Raw genomic sequence first — 26539 nt, 5'->3', positions numbered from 1 at the left:
ACTGACAGTGACGGCGACGCTGTACATACAGGGATAAGGATAGTATTACACAGCACTGACAGTGACGGCGGCGCTGTACATACAGGGATAAGGATAGTATTACTTAGCACTGACAGTGACGGCGGCACTGTACATACAGGGATAAGGATATTATTATTACATAGCACTGACAGTGATGGCGGCGCTGTACATACAGGGTTAAGGATAGTGTAATTACATAGCAGTGACAGTGACGGCGGCGCTGTACATAAAGGGATAAGGATAGTATTACATAGAACTGACAGTGACGGCGGCGCTGTACATACAGGGATAAGGATAGTATTACATAGCACTGACAGTGACGGCGGCGCTGTACATACAGGGATAAGAATAGTATTATTACATAGCACTGACAGTGACCGCAGCGCTGTACATACAGGGATAAGGATAGTATTATTACATAGCACTGACAGTGACGGAGGCGCTGTACATACAGGGATAAGGATAATATTATTACATAGCACTGACAGTGACGGAGGCGCTGTACATACAGGGGGCGCTGTACATACAGGAATAAGGATAGTATTATTACATAGCACTGACAGTGACGGTGGCGCTGTACATACAGGGATAAGGATAGTATTATTACATAGCACTGACAGTGACGGTGGCACTGTACATACAGGGATAAGGATAGTATTATTACATAGCACTGACAGTGACGGCGGCGCTGTACACACAGGGATAAGGATAGTATTACATAGCACTGACAGTGACGCGGCGCTGTACATACAGGGATAAGGATAGTATTACATAGCACTGACAGTGACGGCGGTGCTGTAAATACAGGGATAAGGATAGTATTACACAGCACTGACAGTGACGGCGGCGCTGTACATACAGGGTTAAGGATAGTATTACATAGCACTGACAGTGACGGCGGCGCTGTACATACAGGGACAAGGATATTATTATTCGCATAGCACTGACAGTGACGGCGGCGCTGTACATACAAGGATAAGGATAGTATTATCACATAGCACTGACAGTGACGGCGGCGCTGTACATACAGGGGGCGCTATACATACAGGAATAAGGATAGTATTATTACATAGCACTGACAGTGACGGTGGCGCTGTACATACAGGGATAAGGATTGTATTATTACATAGCACTGACAGTGACGGTGGCGCTGTACACACAGGGATAAGGATAGTATTACATAGCACTGACAGTGACGCGGCGCTGTACATACAGGGATAAGGATAGTATTACATAGCACTGACAGTGACGGCGGCGCTGTACATACAGGGATAAGGATATTATTATTGCCTAGCACTGACAGTGACGGCGGCGCTGTACATACAGGGATAAGGAAAGTATCATTACATAGCCGTGACAGTGACGGCGGCGCTGTACACACAGGGATAAGGATAGTTTTACATAGCACTGACAGTGACGCGGTGCTGTACTGCACCGACACACTTTATTCGAGCAAATACCCGGTATGTACCTGGCAGATACCTGGAATGCGCCGCTCCTCACCTCTGACAAGCCCCGTTGCATTTGCCTTCCCAGCCTGGGTTCATGCCTGGCTGACGGGCGGCTGATCTGTTAAATGATAATGATTAGGATTTAATAGGCTGTAATGCTTCGCGTGTCTACCAGATGGCATAAATTCATGAATTGTAATGCAGTATATATATATGTACTGTGCAGTATTGCAGCCAGCGGGAATAAAATGCTTCAATCCCTGCCGGAAAATAACTCAATGCACTCGGGCAGAAAACAGTCACAAACCTCAATACACCCGGGTATACCCGAATTCGTGGGACTAGCCGAGCTCGAATAAAGTGTGTCGCCAGTGTACATACAGGGATAAGGATAGTATTACATAGCACTGACAGTGACGGCGACGCTGTACATACAGGGATAAGGATAGTATTACACAGCACTGACAGTGACGGCGGCGCTGTACATACAGGGATAAGGATAGTATTACTTAGCACTGACAGTGACGGCGGCGCTGTACATACAGGGATAAGGATATTATTATTACATAGCACTGACAGTGACGGCGGCGCTGTACATACAGGGTTAAGGATAGTGTTATTACATAGCAGTGACAGTGACGGCGGCGCTGTACATACAGGGATAAGGATAGTATTACATAGAACTGACAGTGACGGCGGCGCTGTACATACAGGGATAAGGATAGTATTACATAGCACTGACAGTGACGGCGGCGCTGTACATACAGGGATAAGAATAGTATTATTACATAGCACTGACAGTGACCGCGGCGCTGTACATACAGGGATAAGGATAGTATTATTACATAGCACTGACAGTGACGGTGGCGCTGTACATACAGGGATAAGTATAGTATTATTACATAGCACTGACAGTGACGGCGGCGCTGTACATACAGAGATAAGGATAGTATTATTGCATAGCAGTGACAGTGACGGCGGCACTGTACATACAGGGATAAGGATAGTATTATTACATAGCATTGACAGTGACGGCGGCGCTGTAGATACAGTGATAAGGATAGTACTACATAGCACTGACAGTGACGGCGGCGCCCTGTAAAGGGCAAGTCTGTGGCAATAACAGGGGTGGAGAAAAGTACTTTCTACTCACTGACAGTGATGGCGGCGCTGTACATACAGGGATAAGGATAGTATTATTACATACCAGGCTCACTAATAAAGGTCAAGCCACTTGGCTGCCAGAATGCCCTGCTTCAGCACAGACCAGAAAGGCATTGTGATAAGCGTATCCCCGGTATAGTCAGGGGTTAATGGGAGTCGTCCCTGTCCCCCCAGTATACGGCCAGAACCATGGACCCGGTACTTGTGGTTCGGACTGTCTCCAACCAGCCATAATGTTGTGAGAGTGAAATTATGTCTAAGTCCAGCTTTGGTACATTAGAAGCAACTCTGAAACTTAACCTTAGCGTTTTTCGAAGCTACTTTTTAGCTAACTTCTTATAGGAAGGTCTAGGAGCTCTGAAAATGAATGTGCGCGTCTTTCACTCTTCCCGAGAGACTTAGAAGAATTTTGTGATATTTTTTATTAAAATGGTGTATAAGGGTATATATATAAATATATTTTATGCACTGTATATGAGCTGGCGATTTCTAAGTCTGTGGTTCTGAGAGGGGGTAACCAGGCTCACTAATAAAGGTCAAGCCACTTACTATGTGGTGAGGCAGGGGTTAATATGGTGTGAGGCAGGAGTTACTATAGGGTGAGGCAGGGGTTACTATGGGGTGAGACAGGGGTTACTATGGGGTGTGGCAGAGGTTACTATGGGGTGCGGCAGGGGTTACTATAGGTGTGAGGCAGGGGTTACTATGGGGTGAGGCAGGGGTTACTATGGGGTGAGGCTGGGGTTACTATGGGGTGAGGCAGGGGTTAATATGGGGTGAGGCAGGGGTTAGTATGTGGTGAGGCAGGGGTTAATATGGGGTGAGGCAGGGGTTAATATGGGGTGAGGCAGGGGTTACTATGGGGTGAGGCAGGGGTTACTATGGGGTGAGGCAGGGGTTACTATGGGGTGAGGCAGGGGTTACTATGGGGTGTGGCAGAGGTTACTATGGGGTGCGGCAGGGGTTACTATAGGTGTGAGGCAGGGGTTACTATGGGGTGAGGCAGGGGTTACTATGGGGTGAGGCTGGGGTTACTATGGGGTGAGGCAGGGGTTAATATGGGGTGAGGCAGGGGTTAGTATGTGGTGAGGCAGGGGTTAATATGGGGTGAGGCAGGGGTTAATATGGGGTGAGGCAGGGGTTACTATGGGGTGAGGCAGGGGTTACTATGGGGTGAGGCAGGGGTTACTATGGGGTGAGGCAGGGGTTACTATGGGGTGCGGCAGGAGTTACTATGGGGTGAGGCTGGGGTTACTATGGGGTGAGGCAGGGGTTACTATGGGGTGAGGCAGGGGTTACTTCTTTCTCTCTCAGGCCTGAGTAACTACAGGCACACCCGCATTAACGTACGCAATGGGACTAAGCTAACAGGCCTGAGTAACTACAGGCATACCCCGCAGTAACGTACGCAATGGGACTAGGCTAACAGGCCTGAGTAACACAGGCATACCCCGCATTAACGTACACAATGGGACTAAGCTAACAGGCCTGAGTAACACAGGCATACCCCGCATTAATGTACGCAATGGGACAAAGCTAACAGGCCTGAGTAACTAAAGGCATACCCCGCATTAACGTACGCAATGGGACTAAGCTAACAGGCCTGAGTAACTACAGGCATACCCCGCATTAACGTACGCGATGGGACTAAGCTAACAGGCCTGAGTAACTACAGGCATACCCTGCATTAACGTACACAATGGGACTAAGATAACAGGCCTGAGTAACACAGGCATACCCCGCATTAAAGTTCGCAATGGGACCATGGCCTCTACAGTATATCACAAAAGGGGTTAAGTCTCGAGAAGAGGAATCCCTGCAGGAATGATACTCGGCCCTGCTCTATATTAGATGCTGGTGTTACATATTGGCAGGTGGCAGTGCCTGACGTACCCCGGGCCGCCCCCCGGGGCAATGGGTGAGGGGCCGAGGATCTCTCCGCTGAGCCAGATGCTTCTGTTTAATTAGAGAGTTTTGTTGCAGGCGGAGCAGCTGTCACTCAATAATCAGCACAGATCACTGTGCCTCGTGTGTGACAGGGAGGGAGAGATAACTGTGCCTCATGTGTGACAGGGAGTGAGAGATAGCTGTGCCTCGTGTGTGACAGGGAGTGAGAGATGACTGTGCATCGTGTGTGACAGGGAGTGAGAGATAGCTGTGCCTCGTGTGTGTGACAGGGAGTGAGATATAGCTGTGCCTTGTGTGTGACAGGGAGTGAGAGATAGCTGTGCCCCATGTGTGACGGAGTGAGAGATAACTGTGCATCGTGTGTGTGACAGTGAGAGATAGCTGTGCAGCGTGTGTGTGTGACAGGGAGAGATAGCTGTGCATCGTGTGTGTATGACAGGGAGAGATAGCTGTGCATCGTGTGTGTGTGGCGGAGTGAGAGCTGTGCATCGTGTGTGTGTGACAGTGTGAGATAGCTGTGCATCGTGTGTGTGTGTCAGTGTGAGATAGCTGTGCATCGTTTGTGTGTGTGACAGTGAGAGAAAGCTGTGCATCGTGTGTGTGTGTGAGACAGTGAGAGATAGCTGTGCATTGTATGTGTGTGACAGGGAGAGATAGCTGTGCATCGTGTGTGTGACAGTGAAAGATAGCTGTGCATCGTGTGTGTGTGTGTGACAGTGAGAGATAGCTGTGCATCGTGTGTGTGACAGGGAGAGATAGCTGCGCATCGTGTGTGTATGACAGGGAGAGATAGCTGTGTATCGTGTATGTGTGACAGGGAGAGATAGCTGTGCATCGTGTGTGTGTGACAGGGAGAGATAGCTGTGCATCGTGTGTGTGTGACAGGGAGAGATAGCTGTGCATCGTGTGTGTGTGTGACAGGGAGAGATAGCTGTGCATCATGTGTGTGTGACAGTGAGAGATAGCTGTGCATCGTTTGTGTGTGTCAGGGAGTGAGAGATAGGTGTGCATCGTGTGTGTGTGACAGGGAGAGATAGCTGTGCATTGTGTGTGTGTGACAGGGAGAGATAGCTGTGCATCGTGTGTGTGTCAGGGAGTGAGAGATAGCTGTGCATCGTGTGTGTGTGACAGGGAAAGATAGCTGTGCATCGTGTGTGTGATAGTGAGAGATTACTGTTCATCGTGTGTGACAGTGAGAGGTAGCTGTGCATCGTGTGTGTGTGACAGGGAGAGATAGCTGTGAATCGTGTGTGTGATACAGGGAGAGATAGCTGTGCATCATGTGTGTGTGACAGAGAGAGGTAGCTGTGCATCGTGTGTGTGTCAGGGGGTGAGAGATAGCTGTGCATCTTGTGTGTGTGACAGGGAATGATAGCTGTGCATCGTGTGTGTGTCAGGGAGTGAGAGATAGTTGTGCATCGTGTGTGTGAGACAGTGTGAGATAGCTGTGCATCATGTGTGTGTGTGTGACATGGAGAGATAGCTGTGCATTGTGTATGTGTGACAGGGAGAGATAGCTGTGCATTGTGTGTGTGTGACAGGGAGAGATAGCTGTGCATTGTGTATGTGTGACAGGGAGAGATAGCTGTGCATTGTGTGTGTTTCAGGGAGTGAGAGATATCTGTGCATCGTGTGTGTGACAGGGAGAGATAGCTGTGCATCGTGTGTGTGTGACAGTGAGACATAGCTGTGCATCATGTGTGTGTGTGTGACAGTGAGACATAGCTGTGCATCGTATGTGTGTGACAGTGAGAGATAGCTGTGCATCGTGTGTGTTTCAAGGAGTGAGAGATAGCTGTGCATTGTGTGCGTGTGTCAGGGAGTGAGAGATAGCTGTGCATCGTGTGTGTGAGAGTGAGAGATAGCTGTGCATTGTTTGTGTGTGTGTGTCAGGGAGTGAGAGATAGCTGTGCATTGTGTGTGTGTGACAGGGAGTGATAGATAGCTGTGCCTCGTGTGTGTGTGACAGTGAGAGTTAGCTGTGCATCGTGTGTGTGTGTGTGTGTGTGTGTGTGTGTGACAGGAAGAGATAGCTGTGCCGTGTGTGTGTGTGTGTGTGTGTGTGTGTGTGTGTGTGTGTGTGTGTGTGTGTGTGTGTGTGTGTGTGTGTGTGTGTGTGTGTGTGTGTGTGTGTGTGTGTGTGTGTGTGTGTGTGTGTGACAGTGTGAGATAGCTGTGCATCGTGTGTGTGTGACAAGGAGAGATAGCTGTGCATCGTATGTGTGACAGTGAGAGATGCACACACGATGTACAACTATCTCTCCCTGTCACACTCACACATGATGCACAGCTATCTCTCACTCTCTGAAACACACACACGATGCACAGCTTTCTCTCACTCCCTGACACACACACGATGCACAACTATCTCTCACTCAATGACACACACACACACACACGATGAACAGCTATCTCTCCCTGTCACACACACACGATGCACAGATATCTCTCACTGTCACACACACACACAATGCACAGCTATCTTTCCCTGTCACACACACATGATGCACAGCTATCTCTCACTCCCTGACACACACACGATGCACAGCTATCTCTCCCTGTCACACACACACGATGCACAGCTATCTCTCACTGTCACACACACACAATGCACAGCTATCTCTCACTGTCTCACACACACGATGCACAACTATCTCTCACTCCCTGACACACACACGATGCACAGCTATCTCTCCCTTTCACACACACACAATGCACAGCTATCTCTCCCTGTCACACACACACACGATGCACAGCTATCTCTCACTCCCTGACACACACACGATGCACAGCTATCTCTCTCTGTCACACACACACGATGCACAGCTATCTCTCCCTGTCTCACACACACGATGCACAGCTATCTCTCCCTGTCACACACACACAATGCACAGCTATCTCTCCCTGTCACACACACGATGCACATCTATCTCTCCCTGTCACAGACACACGATGCACAGCTAACTCTCACTGTCACACTCACACGATGCACAGCTATCTATCACTCCCTGAAACACTCACACGATGCACAGCTATCTCTCACTCCCTGACACACACAAGATTCACAACTATCTCTCACTCCTTGACACACACACACACGATGAACAGCTATCTCTCCCTGTCACACACACACACCCGATGCACAGCTATCTCTCAATGTCACACACAATGCACAGCTATCTCTCCCTGTCACACACACATGATGCACAGCTATCTCTCACTCCCTGACACACACACGATGCACAGCTATCTCTCCCTGTCACACACACACACAATGCACAGCTATCTATCCCTGTCACACACACACGATGCACAGCTATCTATCACTGTCACACACACACACGATGCACAGCTATCTCTCACTGTCACACACACATGATGCACCGCTATCTCTCACTGTCACACACACACGATGCACAGCTATCTCTCCCTGTCACACACACACACACGAAGCAATGCTATCTCTCCCTGTCACACGCACACGATGCATAGCTAACTCTCACTGTCACACACACACGATGCACAGCTATCTCTCACTGTCACACACACACGATGCACAGCTATCTATCACTGTCACACACGATGCACAGCTATCTCTCACTCCCTGACACACACACACGATGCACAGCTATCTCTCACTCCCTGACACACACACGATGCACAGCTATCTCTCCCTGTCATACACACACACGATGCACAGCTATCTCTCACTCCCTGACACACACACACGATGCAAAGCTATCTCTCCATGTCACACACACGATGCACAACTATCTCTCCCTGTCACACACACACGATGCACAACTATCTTTCACTGTCACACACACACACGATGAACAGTAATCTCTCCATGTCACACACACGATGCACAGCTATCTCTCCCTGTCACACACACACGATGCACAACTATCTCTCACTGTCACACACACACGATGAACAGTAATCTCTCACTATCACACACACGATGCACAGCTATCTCTCCATGTCACAGTCAACAGTCATGACACAGTCATGTCAAATGTAACCCCAAAAGGGGTTAAGTCTCGAGAAGAGGAATCCCTGCAGGAATGATACTCGGCCCTGCTCTATATTAGATGCTGGTGTTACATATTGGCAGGTGGCAGTGCCTGACGTACCCCGGGCCGCCCCCCGGGGCAATGAGTGAGGGGCCGAGGATCTCTCCGCTGAGCCAGATGCTTCTGTTTAATTAGAGAGTTTTGTTGCAGGCGGAGCAGCTGTCACTCAATAATCAGCACAGATCACTGTGCCTCGTGTGTGACAGGGAGGGAGAGATAACTGTGCCTCATGTGTGACAGGGAGTGAGAGATAGCTGTGCCTCGTGTGTGACAGGGAGTGAGAGATAACTGTGCCTCATGTATGACAGAGAGTGAGAGATAGCTGTAGCTCGTGTGTGACAGGGAGTGAGAGATAGCTGTGCCTCGTGTGTGACAGGGAGTGAGAGATAGCTGTGCCTTGTGTGTGAGAGAGAAAGAAAGAGCGCAGAGAGAGAGAGAGAGAAAGAGCGCAGAGAGAGAGAAAGAGCACAGAGAGAGAGAAAGAGCGCAGAGATAGAGAAAGAATGAGCGCAGAGATAGAGAAAGAAAGAGCGCAGAGAGAGAGAGAGAGAGCGCAGAGAGAGAGAGAGAAAGAGCGCAGAGAGAAAGAAAGAGCGCAGAGAGAAAGTAAGAGCGCAGAGACAAAGAAAGAGCGCAGAGAGAAAGAAAGAAAGAGCGCAGAGAGAGAGAAAAAGCGCAGAGAAAGAAAGAGCGCAGAGAGAGAGAGGAAGAAAGAGTGCAAAGAGAGAGAGAAAGAAAGAACGCAGAGAGAGAAAGAAAGAGCGCAGAGAGAGAGAAAGAGCGCAGAGAGAGAGAGAAAGAGCGCAGAGAGAGAGAAAGAAAGAGCGCAGAGAGAGAAAGAAAGAGCGCAGAGAGAGAGAAAGAGCGCAGAGAGAGAAAGAAAGAGTGCAGAGAGAGAGAAAGAAAGAGCGCAGAGAGAGAGAAAGAGTGCAGAGAGAGCGCAGAGAGAGAGAGTGCAGAGAGAGAGAGAAAGAAAGAGCGCAGAGAGAGAGAAAGAGCGCAGAGAGAGAAAGAAAGAGCGCAGAGAGAAAGAGCGCAGAGAGAGAGAAAGAAAGAGCGCATAGAGAGAGAGAAAGAGCGCAGAGAGAGAGAAAGAGCGCAGAGAGAGAGAGAAAGAGCGCAGAGAGAGAAAGAAAGAAAGAGCGCAGAGAGAGAGAGCGCAGAGAGAGAGGATGAAAGAACGCAGAGAGAGAGAGAAAGAGCGCAGAGAGAGAGAGAGAAAGAGCGCAGAGAGAAAGAGAAAAAAAGAGCGCAGAGAGAGAGAGAGCGCGCAGACAGAGAGAGAGCCCAGAGAGAGAGAGCGCAGAGAGAGAGAGAGAGAGCGCAGAGAGAGAGAAAGAAAGAGCGCAGAGAGAGAGAAAGAGCGCAGAGAAAGAAAGAGCGCAGAGAGAGAGAGGAAGAAAGAGTGCAGAGAGAGAGAGAGCGCAGAGAGAGAGAGAAAGAGCGCAGAGAGAGAGAAAGAAAGAGCGCAGAGAGAGAAAGAAAGAGCGCAGAGAGAGAGAAAGAGCGCAGAGAGAGAAAGAAAGAGTGCAGAGAGAGAGAGAAAGAAAGAGCGCAGAGAGAGAGAAAGAGCACAGAGAGAGAGAAAGAGCGCAGAGATAGAGAAAGAATGAGCGCAGAGATAGAGAAAGAAAGAGCGCAGAGAGAGAGAGAGAGAGCGCAGAGAGAGAAAGAAAGAGCGCAGAGAGAGACAAAGAGCGCAGAGAGAGAGAGAAAGAAAGAGCGCAGATTGAGAAAGAAAGAGCGCAGAGAGAGAGAGAAAAAGAGCGCAGAGAGAGAGAGAGAAAGAGCGCAGAGAGAAAGAAAGAGCGCAGAGAGAAAGTAAGAGCGCAGAGAGAAAGAAAGAGCGCAGAGAGAAAGAAAGAAAGAGCGCAGAGAGAGAGAAAAAGCGCAGAGAAAGAAAGAGCGCAGAGAGAGAGAGGAAGAAAGAGTGCAAAGAGAGAGAGAAAGAAAGAACGCAGAGAGAGAAAGAAAGAGCGCAGAGAGAGAGAAAGAGCGCAGAGAGAGAGAGAAAGAGCGCAGAGAGAGAGAAAGAAAGAGCGCAGAGAGAGAGAAAGAGTGCAGAGAGAGCGCAGAGAGAGAGAGTGCAGAGAGAGAGAGAAAGAAAGAGCGCAGAGAGAGAGAAAGAGCGCAGAGAGAGAAAGAAAGAGCGCAGAGAGAAAGAGCGCAGAGAGAGAGAAAGAAAGAGCGCATAGAGAGAGAGAAAGAGCGCAGAGAGAGAGAAAGAGCGCAGAGAGAGAGAGAAAGAGCGCAGAGAGAGAAAGAAAGAAAGAGCGCAGAGAGAGAGAGAGAGCGCAGAGAGAGGATGAAAGAACGCAGAGAGAGAGAGAAAGAGCGCAGAGAGAGAGAGAGAAAGAGCGCAGAGAGAAAGAGAAAAAAAGAGCGCAGAGAGAGAGAGAGAGCGCAGACAGAGAGAGAGCCCAGAGAGAGAGAGCGCAGAGAGAGAGAGAGAGAGCGCAGAGAGAGAGAAAGAAAGAGCGCAGAGAGAGAGAAAGAGCGCAGAGAAAGAAAGAGCGCAGAGAGAGAGAGAAAGAAAGAGCGCACAGAGAGAAAGAAAGAAAGAGCGCAGAGAGAGAGAAAAAGCGCAGAGAAAGAAAGAGCGCAGAGAGAGAGAGGAAGAAAGAGTGCAGAGAGAGAGAGAAAGAAAGAACGCAGAGAGAGAAAGAAAGAGAGCAGAGAGAGAGAAAGAGCGCAGAGAGAGAAAGAAAGAGCGCAGAGAGAGAGAAAGAAAGAGCGCAGAGAGAGAAAGAAAGAGCGCAGAGAGAGAGAAAGAGTGCAGAGAGAGAGAGAAAGAAAGAGCGCAGAGAGAGAGAAAGAGCGCAGAGAGAGAAAGAAAGAGCGCAGAGAGAGAGAGAGAGAGCGCAGACAGAGAGAGAGCCCAGAGAGAGAGAGCGCAGAGAGAGAGAGAGAGCACAGAGAGAGAGAAAGAAAGAGCGCAGAGAGAGAGAAAGAGCGCAGAGAGAGAAAAAGAGCGCAGAGAGATGTATGTACAGCGCCGCCGTCACTGTCAGTGCTATGTAACGGCGGCGCTGTACATACAGGGATAAGGATAGTATTATTACATAGCAGTGACAGTGACGGCGGCGCTGTACATACAGGGATAAGGATAGTATTATTACATAGCAGTGACAGTGACGGCGGCGCTGTACATACAGGGATAAGGATAGTATTATTACATAGCACTGACAGTGACGGCGTCACTGTACATACAGAGATAAGGATAGTATTATTACATAGCACTGACAGTGACGGCAGCGCTGTACATACAGGGATAAGGATAATATTATTACATAGCACTGACAGTGACGGCGGCGCTGTACATACAGGGGGCGCTGTACATACAGGGATAAGGATAGTATTATTACATAGCACTGACAGTGACGGCGGCGCTGTACACACAGGGATAAGGATAGTATTACATAGCACTTACAGTAAAGGCCCCTGTAATGAGATGCGCAGTGTAAAGGCCCCTGTAATGAGATGCGCAGTGTAAAGGCCCCTGTAATGAGATGCGCCGTGTAAAGGCCCCTGTAATGAGATGCGCCCTGTAAATGCCCCTGTAATGAGATGCGCCGTGTAAATGCCCCTGTAATGAGATGCGCAGTGTAAATGCCCCTGTAATGAGATGTGCAGTGTAAATGCCCCTGTAATGAGATGCGCAGTGTAAAGGCCCTTGTAATGAGATGCGCAGTGTAAAGGCCCCTGTAATGAGATGCGCCGTGTAAAGGCCCCTGTAATGAGATGCGCCATGTAAAGGCCCCTGTAATGAGATGTGCCGTGTAAAGGCCCCTGTAATGAGATGCGCCGTGTAAAGGCCCCTGTAATGAGATGCGCCGTGTAAAGGCCCCTGTAATGAGATGCGCAGTATAAATGCCCCTGTAATGAGATGCGCAGTGTAAATGCACCGTAATGAGATGCCCAGTGTAAATGCCCCTTAATGAGATGCACACTGTAAATGCCCCTTAATGAGATCCGCAGTCTAAATGCCCCTGTAATGAGATGCGCAGTGTAAATGCCCCTGTAATGAGATGCGCAGTGTAAATGCCCCTGTAATGAGATGTGCAGTGTAAATGCCCCTGTAATGAGATGCGCAGTGTATATGCCCCTGTAATGAGATGCGCAGTGTAAATGCCCCTTTAATAAGATGCGCAGTGTAAATGCCCCTGTAATGAGATGCGCAGTGTAGAGGCCCCGTAATGAGATGCGCAGTGTAGAGGCCCCTGTAATGAGATGCGCAGTGTAAAGGCCCCTGTAATGAGATGCGCAGTGGAAAGGCCCCTGTAATGAGATGCGCCATGTAAATGCCCCTGTAATGAGATGCGCAGTGTAAATGCCCCTGTAATGAGATGCCCAGTGTAAATGCCCCTGTAATGAGATGCGCAGTGTAAATGCCCCTGTAATGAGATGCGCAGTGTAAATGCCCCGTAATGAGATGCGCAGTGTAAAGGCCCCTGTAATGAGATGCGCAGTGCAAAAGCCCCGTAATGAGATGCGCAGTGTAAAGGCCCCTTTAATGAGATGCGCAGTGTAAAAGCCCCGTAATGAGATGCGCAGTGTAAAGGCCCCTTTAATGAGATGCGCAGTGTAAATGCCCCTGTAATGAGATGCGCAGTGTAAATGTCCCTGTAATGAGATGCGCAGTGTAAATGCCCCTGTAATGAGATGCGCAGTGTAAATGCCCCTGTAATGAGATGCGCAGTGTAAATGCCCAGTAATGAGATGCGCAGTGTAAAGGCCCCTGTAATGAGATGCGCAGTGTAAAGGCCCCATAATGAGATGCGCAGTGTAAAGGCCCCTGTAATGAGATGCGCAGTGTAAATGCCCCTGTAATGAGATGCGCAGTGTAAATGCCCCGTAATGAGATGCGCAGTGTAAATGCCCCTTAATGAGATGCGCAGTGTAAATGCCCCTTAATGAGATGTGCAGTGTAAATGCCCCCTGTAATGAGATGCCCAGTGTAAATGCCCCTGTAATGAGATGCCAAGTGTAAATGCCCCTGTAATGAGATGCCCAGTGTAAATGCCCCTGTAATGAGATGCGCAGTGTAAAGGCCCCTGTAATGAGATGCGCAGTGTAAAGGCCCCTGTAATGAGATGCGCAGTGTAAAGGCCCCTGTAATGAGATGCGCAGTGTAAAGGCCCCTGTAATGATATGCGCCGTGTAAAGGCCCTTGTAATGAGTTGCGCCATGTAAATGCCCCTGTAATGAGATGCGCCGTGTAATTGCCCCTGTAATGAGATGCGCAGTGTAGATGCCCCTGTAATGAGATGCGCAGTGTAAATGCCCCTGTAATGAGATGCGCAGTGTAAAGGCCCTTGTAATTAGATGCGCAGTGTAAAGGCCCCTGTAATGAGATGCGCAGTGTAAAGGCCCCTGTAATGAGATGCGCCGTGTAACGGCCTATGTAATGAGATGCGCCGTGTAAAGGCCCCTGTAATGAGATGCGCCGTGTAAAGGCCCCTGTAATGAGATGCGCAATGTAAATGCCACTGTAATGAGATGCGCAGTGTAAATGCCCCGTAATGGGATGCCCAGTGTAAATGCCCCTTAATGAGATGCACAGTGTAAATGCCCTGTAATGAGATGCGCAGTGTAAATGCCCCGTAATGAGATGCACATTGTAAATGCCCCTGTAATGAGATGCGCATTGTAAATGCCCCTGTAATGACATGCGCAGTGTAAATGCCCCTGTAATGAGATGCGCAGTGTAAATGCCCCTGTAATGAGAAGCGCAGTGTAAATGCCCCGTAATGAGATGCGCAGTGTAAATGCCCCTTTAATGAGATGCGCAGTGTAAATGCCCCGTAATGAGATGCGCAGTGTAAATGCCCTGTAATGAGATGCGCAGTGGAAAGGCCCCTGTAATGAGATGCGCCATGTAAATGCCCCTGTAATGAGATGCGCAGTGTAAATGCCCCTGTAATGAGATGCCCAGTGTAAATGCCCCTGTAATGAGATGCGCAGTGTAAATGCCCCTGTAATGAGATGCGCAGTGTAAATGCCCCGTAATGAGATGCGCAGTGTAAAGGCCCCTGTAATGAGATGCGCAGTGCAAAAGCCCCGTAATGAGATGCGCAGTGTAAAGGCCCCTTTAATGAGATGCGCAGTGTAAAAGCCCCGTAATGAGATGCGCAGTGTAAAGGCCCCTTTAATGAGATGCGCAGTGTAAATGCCCCTGTAATGAGATGCGCAGTGTAAATGTCCCTGTAATGAGATGCGCAGTGTAAATGCCCCTGTAATGAGATGCGCATTGTAAATGCCCCTGTAATGACATGCGCAGTGTAAATGCCCCTGTAATGAGATGCGCAGTGTAAATGCCCCTGTAATGAGAAGCGCAGTGTAAATGCCCCGTAATGAGATGCGCAGTGTAAATGCCCCTTTAATGAGATGCGCAGTGTAAATGCTGCGTAATGAGATGCGCAGTGTGAATGCCCTGTAATGAGATGCGCAATGTAAATGCCCCGTAATGAGATGCACAGTGTAAATGCTCCTGTAATGAGATGCGCAGTGTAAATGCCCCATAATGAGATGCGCAGTGTAAATGCCCTGTAATTAGATGCGCAGTGCAAATGCCCCTGTAATGAGATGCGCAGTGTAAATGCCCGTCAGTGCTATGCAATAATAATATCCTTATCCCTTTGTGTACAGCGCCGCCGTCACTGTCAGTGCTATGTAATACTATCCTTATCCCTGTATGTACAGCGCCGCCGTCACTGTCAGTGCTGTGTATTACTATCCTTATCCCTGTATGTACAGCACCGCCCTCACTGTCAGTGCTATGTAATACTATCCTTATCCCTGTATGTACAGCGCCGCCGTCACTGTCAGTTCTATGTAATACTATCCTTATCCCTGTATGTACAGCGCCACCGTCACTGTCACTGCTATGTAATAATACTATCCTTATCCCTCTATGTACAGCGCCATCGTCACTGTCAGTGCTATGTAATAATAATATCCTTATCCCTGTATGTACAGCGCCGCCGTCACTGTCAGTGCTATGTAATACTATCCTTATCCCTGTATGTACAGCGCCGCCGTCACTGTCAGTGCTGTGTAATACTATCCTTATCCCTGTATGTACAGCGTCGCCGTCACTGTCAGTGCTATGTAATACTATCCTTATCCCTGTATGTACAGCGCCACGTCACTGTCAGTGCTATGTAATACTATCCTTATCCCTGTGTGTACAGCGCCGCCGTCACTGTCAGTGCTATGTAATAATACTATCCTTATCCCGTTATGTACAGTTCCACCATCACTGTCAGTGCTATGTAATAATACTATCCTTATCCCTGTATGTACAGCGCCACGTCACTGTCAGTGCTATGTAATAATACTATCCTTATCCCTGTATGTACAGCGCCGCCGTCACTGTCAGTGCTATGTAATAATACTATCCTTATCCCTGTATGTACAGCGCCGCCGTCACTGTCAGTGCTATGTAATAATAATATCCTTATCCCTGTATGTACAGTGCGCTGTCACTGTCATTGCTATGTAATACTATCCTTATCCCTGTATGTACAATTACATAGCACTGACAGTAATGGCGGCGTTGTACATACAGGGATAAGAATAGTATTATTACATAGCACTGACAGTGACGGCGGCGCTGTACATACAGAGATAAGGATAGTATTATTGCAAAGCAGTGACAGTGACGGCGGCACTGTCCATACAGGGATAAGGATAGTATTATTACATAGCAGTGAATGTGACGGCGGCGCTGTAGAAACAGGGATAAGGATTGTATTACATAGCACTGACAGTGACGGCGGCGCCCTGTAAAGGGCAAGTCTGTGGCAATAACAGGGGTGGAGAAAAGTACTTTCTACTCACTGACAGTGATGGCGGCGCTGTACATACAGGGATAAGGATAGTATTATTACATAGCACTGACAGTGACGGCGGCGCTGTACATACAGGGATAAGTGCCGCCGTCACTGTCAGTACTGTCTTATATATCCTATCCTTATCCCTGTATGTACAGCGCCGCCGTCACTGTCAGTGCTATGTAATAATGCTATCCTTAACCCTGTATGTGCAGCGCCGCCGTCACTGTCAGTGCTGTGCAATAATACTATTCTTATCCCTGTATGTACAGCCCCGCCGTCACTGTCAGTGCTATGTAATACTATCCTTATCCCTGTATGTACAACGCCGCCGTCACTGTCAGTGCTATGTAATAATACCATCCTTATCCCTTCCTATAAGAAGTTAGCTAAAAAGTAGCTTCGAAAAACGCTTAGGTTAAGTTTCAGAGTTGCTTCTAATGTACCAAAGCTGGACTTAGACATAATTTCACTCTCACAACATTATGGCTGGTTGGAGAGGGTCCGAACCACAAGTACCGGGTCCATGGTTCTGGTCGTATACTGGGGGGACGGGGACGACTCCCATTAACCCCTGACTATACCGGGGATACGCTTATCACAATGCCTTTCTGGTCTGTGCTGAAGCAGGGCATTCTGGCAGCCAAGTGGCTTGACCTTTATTAGTGAGCCTGGTTACCCCCTCTCGGAACCACAGACTTAGAAATCGCCAGCTCATATACAGTGCATAAAATATATTTATATATATACCCTTATACACCATTTTAATAAAAAATATCACAAAATTCTTCTAAGTCCCTCGGGAAGAGTGAAAGACGCGTACGTTCATTTTCAGAGCTCCTAGACCTTCCTATAAGAAGTTAGCCAAAAAGTAGCTTCGAAAAACGCTTAGGTTAAGTTTCAGAGTTGCTTCTAATGTACCAAAGCTGGACCTAGACATAATTTCACTCACAACATTATGGCTGGTTGGAGACAGTCCGAACCACAAGTAACGGGTCCATGGTTCTGGCCGTATACTGGGGGGACGGGGACGACTCCCATTAACCCCTGACTATACCGGGGATACGCTTATCACAATGCCTTTCTGGTCTGTGCTGAAGCAGGGCATTCTGGCAGGCAAGTGGCTTGACCTTTATTAGTGAGCCTGGTTACCCCCTCTCGGAACCACAGACTTAGAAATCGCCAGCTCATATACAGTGCATAAAATATATTTATATATATACCCTTATACACCATTTTAATAAAAAATATCACAAAATTCTTCTAAGTCCCTCGGGAAGAGTGAAAGACGCGCACGTTCATTTTCAGAGCTCCTAGACCTTCCTATAAGAAGTTAGCCAAAAAGTTGCTTCGAAAAACGCTTAGGTTAAGTTTCAGAGTTGCTTCTAATGTACCAAAGCTGGACTTAGACATAATTTCACTCTCACAACATTATGGCTGGTTGGAGACAGTCCGAACCACAAGTACCGGGTCCATGGTTCTGGCCGTATACTGGGGGGACGGGGACGACTCCCATTAACCCCTGACTATACCGGGGATACGTTTATCACAATGCCTTTCTGGTCTGTGCTGAAGCAGGGCATTCTGGCAGCCAAGTGGCTTGACCTTTATTAGTGAGCCTGGTTACCCCCTCTCGGAACCACAGACTTAGAAATCGCCAGCTCATATACAGTGCATAAAATATATTTATATATATACCCTTATACACCATTTTAATAAAAAATATCACAAAATTCTTCTAAGTCCCTCGGGAAGAGTGAAAGACGCGTACGTTCATTTTCAGAGCTCCTAGACCTTCCTATAAGAAGTTAGCCAAAAAGTAGCTTCGAAAAACGCTTAGGTTAAGTTTCAGAGTTGCTTCTAATGTACCAAAGCTGGACTTAGACATAATTTCACTCTCACAACATTATGGCTGGTTGGAGAGGGTCCGAACCACAAGTACCGGGTCCATGGTTCTGGCCGTATACGGGGACGACGGGGACGACTCCCATTAACCCCTGACTATACCGGGGATACGCTTATCACAATGCCTTTCTGGTCTGTGCTGAAGCAGGGCATTCTGGCAGCCAAGTGGCTTGACCTTTATTAGTGAGCCTGGTTACCCCCTCTCGGAACCACAGACTTAGAAATCGCCAGCTCATATACAGTGCATAAAATATATTTATATATATACCCTTATACACCATTTTAATAAAAAATATCACAAAATTCTTCTAAGTCCCTCGGAAAGAGTGAAAGACGCGCACGTTCATTTTCAGAGCTCCTAGACCTTCCTATAAGAAGTTAGCCAAAAAGTAGCTTCGAAAAACGCTTAGGTTAAGTTTCAGAGTTGCTTCTAATGTACCAAAGCTGGACTTAGACATAATTTCACTCTCACAACATTATGGCTGGTTGGAGACAGTCCGAACCACAAGTACCGGGTCCATGGTTCTGGCCGTATACTGGGGGGACGGGGACGACTCCCATTAACCCCTGACTATACCGGGGATACGTTTATCCAATGCCTTTCTGGTCTGTGCTGAAGCAGGGCATTCTGGCAGCCAAGTGGCTTGACCTTTATTAGTGAGCCTGGTTACCCCCTCTCGGAATCACAGACTTAGAAATCGCCAGCTCATATACAGTGCATAAAATATATTTATATATATACCCTTATACACCATTTTAATAAAAAATATCACAAAATTCTTCTAAGTCCCTCGGGAAGAGTGAAAGACGCGTACGTTCATTTTCAGAGCTCCTAGACCTTCCTATAAGAAGTTAGCCAAAAAGTAGCTTCGAAAAACGCTTAGGTTAAGTTTCAGAGTTGCTTCTAATGTACCAAAGCTGGACTTAGACATAATTTCACTCTCACAACATTATGGCTGGTTGGAGAGGGTCCGAACCACAAGTACCGGGTCCATGGTTCTGGCCGTATACTGGGGGGACGGGGACGACTCCCATTAACCCCTGACTATACCGGGGATACGCTTATCACAATGCCTTTCTGGTCTGTGCTGAAGCAGGGCATTCTGGCAGCCAAGTGGCTTGACCTTTATTAGTGAGCCTGGTTACCCCCTCTCGGAACCACAGACTTAGAAATCGCCAGCTCATATACAGTGCATAAAATATATTTATATATATACCCTTATACACCATTTTAATAAAAAATATCACAAAATTCTTCTAAGTCCCTCGGGAAGAGTGAAAGACGCGTACGTTCATTTTCAGAGCTCCTAGACCTTCCTATAAGATGTTAGCCAAAAAGTAGCTTCGAAAAACGCTTAGGTTAAGTTTCAGAGTTGCTTCTAATGTACCAAAGCTGGACCTAGACATAATTTCACTCACAACATTATGGCTGGTTGGAGACAGTCCGAACCACAAGTAACGGGTCCATGGTTCTGGCCGTATACTGGGGGGACGGGGACGACTCCCATTAACCCCTGACTATACCGGGGATACGCTTATCACAATGCCTTTCTGGTCTGTGCTGAAGCAGGGCATTCTGGCAGGCAAGTGGCTTGACCTTTATTAGTGAGCCTGGTTACCCCCTCTCGGAACCACAGACTTAGAAATCGCCAGCTCATATACAGTGCATAAAATATATTTATATATATACCCTTATACACCATTTTAATAAAAAATATCACAAAATTCTTCTAAGTCCCTCGGGAAGAGTGAAAGACGCGCACGTTCATTTTCAGAGCTCCTAGACCTTCCTATAAGAAGTTAGCCAAAAAGTTGCTTCGAAAAACGCTTAGGTTAAGTTTCAGAGTTGCTTCTAATGTACCAAAGCTGGACTTAGACATAATTTCACTCTCACAACATTATGGCTGGTTGGAGACAGTCCGAACCACAAGTACCGGGTCCATGGTTCTGGCCGTATACTGGGGGGACGGGGACGACTCCCATTAACCCCTGACTATACCGGGGATACGTTTATCACAATGCCTTTCTGGTCTGTGCTGAAGCAGGGCATTCTGGCAGCCAAGTGGCTTGACCTTTATTAGTGAGCCTGGTTACCCCCTCTCGGAACCACAGACTTAGAAATCGCCAGCTCATATACAGTGCATAAAATATATTTATATATATACCCTTATACACCATTTTAATAAAAAATATCACAAAATTCTTCTAAGTCCCTCGGGAAGAGTGAAAGACGCGTACGTTCATTTTCAGAGCTCCTAGACCTTCCTATAAGAAGTTAGCCAAAAAGTAGCTTCGAAAAACGCTTAGGTTAAGTTTCAGAGTTGCTTCTAATGTACCAAAGCTGGACTTAGACATAATTTCACTCTCACAACATTATGGCTGGTTGGAGAGGGTCCGAACCACAAGTACCGGGTCCATGGTTCTGGCCGTATACGGGGGGGACGGGGACGACTCCCATTAACCCCTGACTATACCGGGGATACGCTTATCACAATGCCTTTCTGGTCTGTGCTGAAGCAGGGCATTCTGGCAGCCAAGTGGCTTGACCTTTATTAGTGAGCCTGGTTACCCCCTCTCGGAACCACAGACTTAGAAATCGCCAGCTCATATACAGTGCATAAAATATATTTATATATATACCCTTATACACCATTTTAATAAAAAATATCACAAAATTCTTCTAAGTCCCTCGGAAAGAGTGAAAGACGCGCACGTTCATTTTCAGGGCTCCTAGACCTTCCTATAAGAAGTTAGCCAAAAAGTAGCTTCGAAAAACGCTTAGGTTAAGTTTCAGAGTTGCTTCTAATGTACCAAAGCTGGACTTAGACATAATTTCACTCTCACAACATTATGGCTGGTTGGAGACAGTCCGAACCACAAGTACCGGGTCCATGGTTCTGGCCGTATACTGGGGGGACGGGGACGACTCCCATTAACCCCTGACTATACCGGGGATACGTTTATCCAATGCCTTTCTGGTCTGTGCTGAAGCAGGGCATTCTGGCAGCCAAGTGGCTTGACCTTTATTAGTGAGCCTGGTTACCCCCTCTCGGAATCACAGACTTAGAAATCGCCAGCTCATATACAGTGCATAAAATATATTTATATATATACCCTTATACACCATTTTAATAAAAAATATCACAAAATTCTTCTAAGTCCCTCGGGAAGAGTGAAAGACGCGTACGTTCATTTTCAGAGCTCCTAGACCTTCCTATAAGAAGTTAGCCAAAAAGTAGCTTCGAAAAACGCTTAGGTTAAGTTTCAGAGTTGCTTCTAATGTACCAAAGCTGGACTTAGACATAATTTCACTCTCACAACATTATGGCTGGTTGGAGAGGGTCCGAACCACAAGTACCGGGTCCATGGTTCTGGCCGTATACTGGGGGGACGGGGACGACTCCCATTAACCCCTGACTATACCGGGGATACGTTTATCCAATGCCTTTCTGGTCTGTGCTGAAGCAGGGCATTCTGGCAGCCAAGTGGCTTGACCTTTATTAGTGAGCCTGGTTACCCCCTCTCGGAATCACAGACTTAGAAATCGCCAGCTCATATACAGTGCATAAAATATATTTATATATATACCCTTATACACCATTTTAATAAAAAATATCACAAAATTCTTCTAAGTCCCTCGGGAAGAGTGAAAGACGCGTACGTTCATTTTCAGAGCTCCTAGACCTTCCTATAAGAAGTTAGCCAAAAAGTAGCTTCGAAAAACGCTTAGGTTAAGTTTCAGAGTTGCTTCTAATGTACCAAAGCTGGACTTAGACATAATTTCACTCTCACAACATTATGGCTGGTTGGAGAGGGTCCGAACCACAAGTACCGGGTCCATGGTTCTGGCCGTATACTGGGGGGACGGGGACGACTCCCATTAACCCCTGACTATACCGGGGATACGCTTATCACAATGCCTTTCTGGTCTGTGCTGAAGCAGGGCATTCTGGCAGCCAAGTGGCTTGACCTTTATTAGTGAGCCTGGTTACCCCCTCTCGGAACCACAGACTTAGAAATCGCCAGCTCATATACAGTGCATAAAATATATTTATATATATACCCTTATACACCATTTTAATAAAAAATATCACAAAATTCTTCTAAGTCCCTCGGGAAGAGTGAAAGACGCGTACGTTCATTTTCAGAGCTCCTAGACCTTCCTATAAGATGTTAGCCAAAAAGTAGCTTCGAAAAACGCTTAGGTTAAGTTTCAGAGTTGCTTCTAATGTACCAAAGCTGGACCTAGACATAATTTCACTCACAACATTATGGCTGGTTGGAGACAGTCCGAACCACAAGTAACGGGTCCATGGTTCTGGCCGTATACTGGGGGGACGGGGACGACTCCCATTAACCCCTGACTATACCGGGGATACGCTTATCACAATGCCTTTCTGGTCTGTGCTGAAGCAGGGCATTCTGGCAGGCAAGTGGCTTGACCTTTATTAGTGAGCCTGGTTACCCCCTCTCGGAACCACAGACTTAGAAATCGCCAGCTCATATACAGTGCATAAAATATATTTATATATATACCCTTATACACCATTTTAATAAAAAATATCACAAAATTCTTCTAAGTCCCTCGGGAAGAGTGAAAGACGCGCACGTTCATTTTCAGAGCTCCTAGACCTTCCTATAAGAAGTTAGCCAAAAAGTTGCTTCGAAAAACGCTTAGGTTAAGTTTCAGAGTTGCTTCTAATGTACCAAAGCTGGACTTAGACATAATTTCACTCTCACAACATTATGGCTGGTTGGAGACAGTCCGAACCACAAGTACCGGGTCCATGGTTCTGGCCGTATACTGGGGGGACGGGGACGACTCCCATTAACCCCTGACTATACCGGGGATACGTTTATCACAATGCCTTTCTGGTCTGTGCTGAAGCAGGGCATTCTGGCAGCCAAGTGGCTTGACCTTTATTAGTGAGCCTGGTTACCCCCTCTCGGAACCACAGACTTAGAAATCGCCAGCTCATATACAGTGCATAAAATATATTTATATATATACCCTTATACACCATTTTAATAAAAAATATCACAAAATTCTTCTAAGTCCCTCGGGAAGAGTGAAAGACGCGTACGTTCATTTTCAGAGCTCCTAGACCTTCCTATAAGAAGTTAGCCAAAAAGTAGCTTCGAAAAACGCTTAGGTTAAGTTTCAGAGTTGCTTCTAATGTACCAAAGCTGGACTTAGACATAATTTCACTCTCACAACATTATGGCTGGTTGGAGAGGGTCCGAACAACAAGTACCGGGTCCATGGTTCTGGCCGTATACGGGGGGGACGGGGACGACTCCCATTAACCCCTGACTATACCGGGGATACGCTTATCACAATGCCTTTCTGGTCTGTGCTGAAGCAGGGCATTCTGGCAGCCAAGTGGCTTGACCTTTATTAGTGAGCCTGGTTACCCCCTCTCGGAACCACAGACTTAGAAATCGCCAGCTCATATACAGTGCATAAAATATATTTATATATATACCCTTATACACCATTTTAATAAAAAATATCACAAAATTCTTCTAAGTCCCTCGGAAAGAGTGAAAGACGCGCACGTTCATTTTCAGAGCTCCTAGACCTTCCTATAAGAAGTTAGCCAAAAAGTAGCTTCGAAAAACGCTTAGGTTAAGTTTCAGAGTTGCTTCTAATGTACCAAAGCTGGACTTAGACATAATTTCACTCTCACAACATTATGGCTGGTTGGAGACAGTCCGAACCACAAGTACCGGGTCCATGGTTCTGGCCGTATACTGGGGGGACGGGGACGACTCCCATTAACCCCTGACTATACCGGGGATACGTTTATCCAATGCCTTTCTGGTCTGTGCTGAAGCAGGGCATTCTGGCAGCCAAGTGGCTTGACCTTTATTAGTGAGCCTGGTTACCCCCTCTCGGAACCACAGACTTAGAAATCGCCAGCTCATATACAGTGCATAAAATATATTTATATATATACCCTTATACACCATTTTAATAAAAAATATCACAAAATTCTTCTAAGTCCCTCGGGAAGAGTGAAAGACGCGTACGTTCATTTTCAGAGCTCCTAGACCTTCCTATAAGAAGTTAGCCAAAAAGTAGCTTCGAAAAACGCTTAGGTTAAGTTTCAGAGTTGCTTCTAATGTACCAAAGCTGGACTTAGACATAATTTCACTCTCACAACATTATGGCTGGTTGGAGAGGGTCCGAACCACAAGTACCGGGTCCATGGTTCTGGCCGTATACTGGGGGGACGGGGACGACTCCCATTAACCCCTGACTATACCGGGGATACGCTTATCACAATGCCTTTCTGGTCTGTGCTGAAGCAGGGCATTCTGGCAGCCAAGTGGCTTGACCTTTATTAGTGAGCCTGGTTACCCCCTCTCGGAACCACAGATTAGAAATCGCCAGCTCATATACAGTGCATAAAATATATTTATATATATACCCTTATACACCATTTTAATAAAAAATATCACAAAATTCTTCTAAGTCCCTCGGGAAGAGTGAAAGACGCGTACGTTCATTTTCAGAGCTCCTAGACCTTCCTATAAGATGTTAGCCAAAAAGTAGCTTCGAAAAACGCTTAGGTTAAGTTTCAGAGTTGCTTCTAATGTACCAAAGCTGGACCTAGACATAATTTCACTCACAACATTATGGCTGGTTGGAGACAGTCCGAACCACAAGTAACGGGTCCATGGTTCTGGCCGTATACTGGGGGGACGGGGACGACTCCCATTAACCCCTGACTATACCGGGGATACGCTTATCACAATGCCTTTCTGGTCTGTGCTGAAGCAGGGCATTCTGGCAGGCAAGTGGCTTGACCTTTATTAGTGAGCCTGGTTACCCCCTCTCGGAACCACAGACTTAGAAATCGCCAGCTCATATACAGTGCATAAAATATATTTATATATATACCCTTATACACCATTTTAATAAAAAATATCACAAAATTCTTCTAAGTCCCTCGGGAAGAGTGAAAGACGCGCACGTTCATTTTCAGAGCTCCTAGACCTTCCTATAAGAAGTTAGCCAAAAAGTTGCTTCGAAAAACGCTTAGGTTAAGTTTCAGAGTTGCTTCTAATGTACCAAAGCTGGACTTAGACATAATTTCACTCTCACAACATTATGGCTGGTTGGAGACAGTCCGAACCACAAGTACCGGGTCCATGGTTCTGGCCGTATACTGGGGGGACGGGGACGACTCCCATTAACCCCTGACTATACCGGGGATACGTTTATCACAATGCCTTTCTGGTCTGTGCTGAAGCAGGGCATTCTGGCAGCCAAGTGGCTTGACCTTTATTAGTGAGCCTGGTTACCCCCTCTCGGAACCACAGACTTAGAAATCGCCAGCTCATATACAGTGCATAAAATATATTTATATATATACCCTTATACACCATTTTAATAAAAAATATCACAAAATTCTTCTAAGTCCCTCGGGAAGAGTGAAAGACGCGTACGTTCATTTTCAGAGCTCCTAGACCTTCCTATAAGAAGTTAGCCAAAAAGTAGCTTCGAAAAACGCTTAGGTTAAGTTTCAGAGTTGCTTCTAATGTACCAAAGCTGGACTTAGACATAATTTCACTCTCACAACATTATGGCTGGTTGGAGAGGGTCCGAACCACAAGTACCGGGTCCATGGTTCTGGCCGTATACGGGGGGGACGGGGACGACTCCCATTAACCCCTGACTATACCGGGGATACGCTTATCACAATGCCTTTCTGGTCTGTGCTGAAGCAGGGCATTCTGGCAGCCAAGTGGCTTGACCTTTATTAGTGAGCCTGGTTACCCCCTCTCGGAACCACAGACTTAGAAATCGCCAGCTCATATACAGTGCATAAAATATATTTATATATATACCCTTATACACCATTTTAATAAAAAATATCACAAAATTCTTCTAAGTCCCTCGGAAAGAGTGAAAGACGCGCACGTTCATTTTCAGAGCTCCTAGACCTTCCTATAAGAAGTTAGCCAAAAAGTAGCTTCGAAAAACGCTTAGGTTAAGTTTCAGAGTTGCTTCTAATGTACCAAAGCTGGACTTAGACATAATTTCACTCTCACAACATTATGGCTGGTTGGAGACAGTCCGAACCACAAGTACCGGGTCCATGGTTCTGGCCGTATACTGGGGGGACGGGGACGACTCCCATTAACCCCTGACTATACCGGGGATACGTTT

This window comes from Ascaphus truei, chromosome 8 (genome assembly GCF_040206685.1).
Source record: "Ascaphus truei isolate aAscTru1 chromosome 8, aAscTru1.hap1, whole genome shotgun sequence".
Taxonomy (NCBI): domain Eukaryota; kingdom Metazoa; phylum Chordata; class Amphibia; order Anura; family Ascaphidae; genus Ascaphus; species Ascaphus truei.
Note: the sequence above shows the minus strand (reverse complement) of the source record.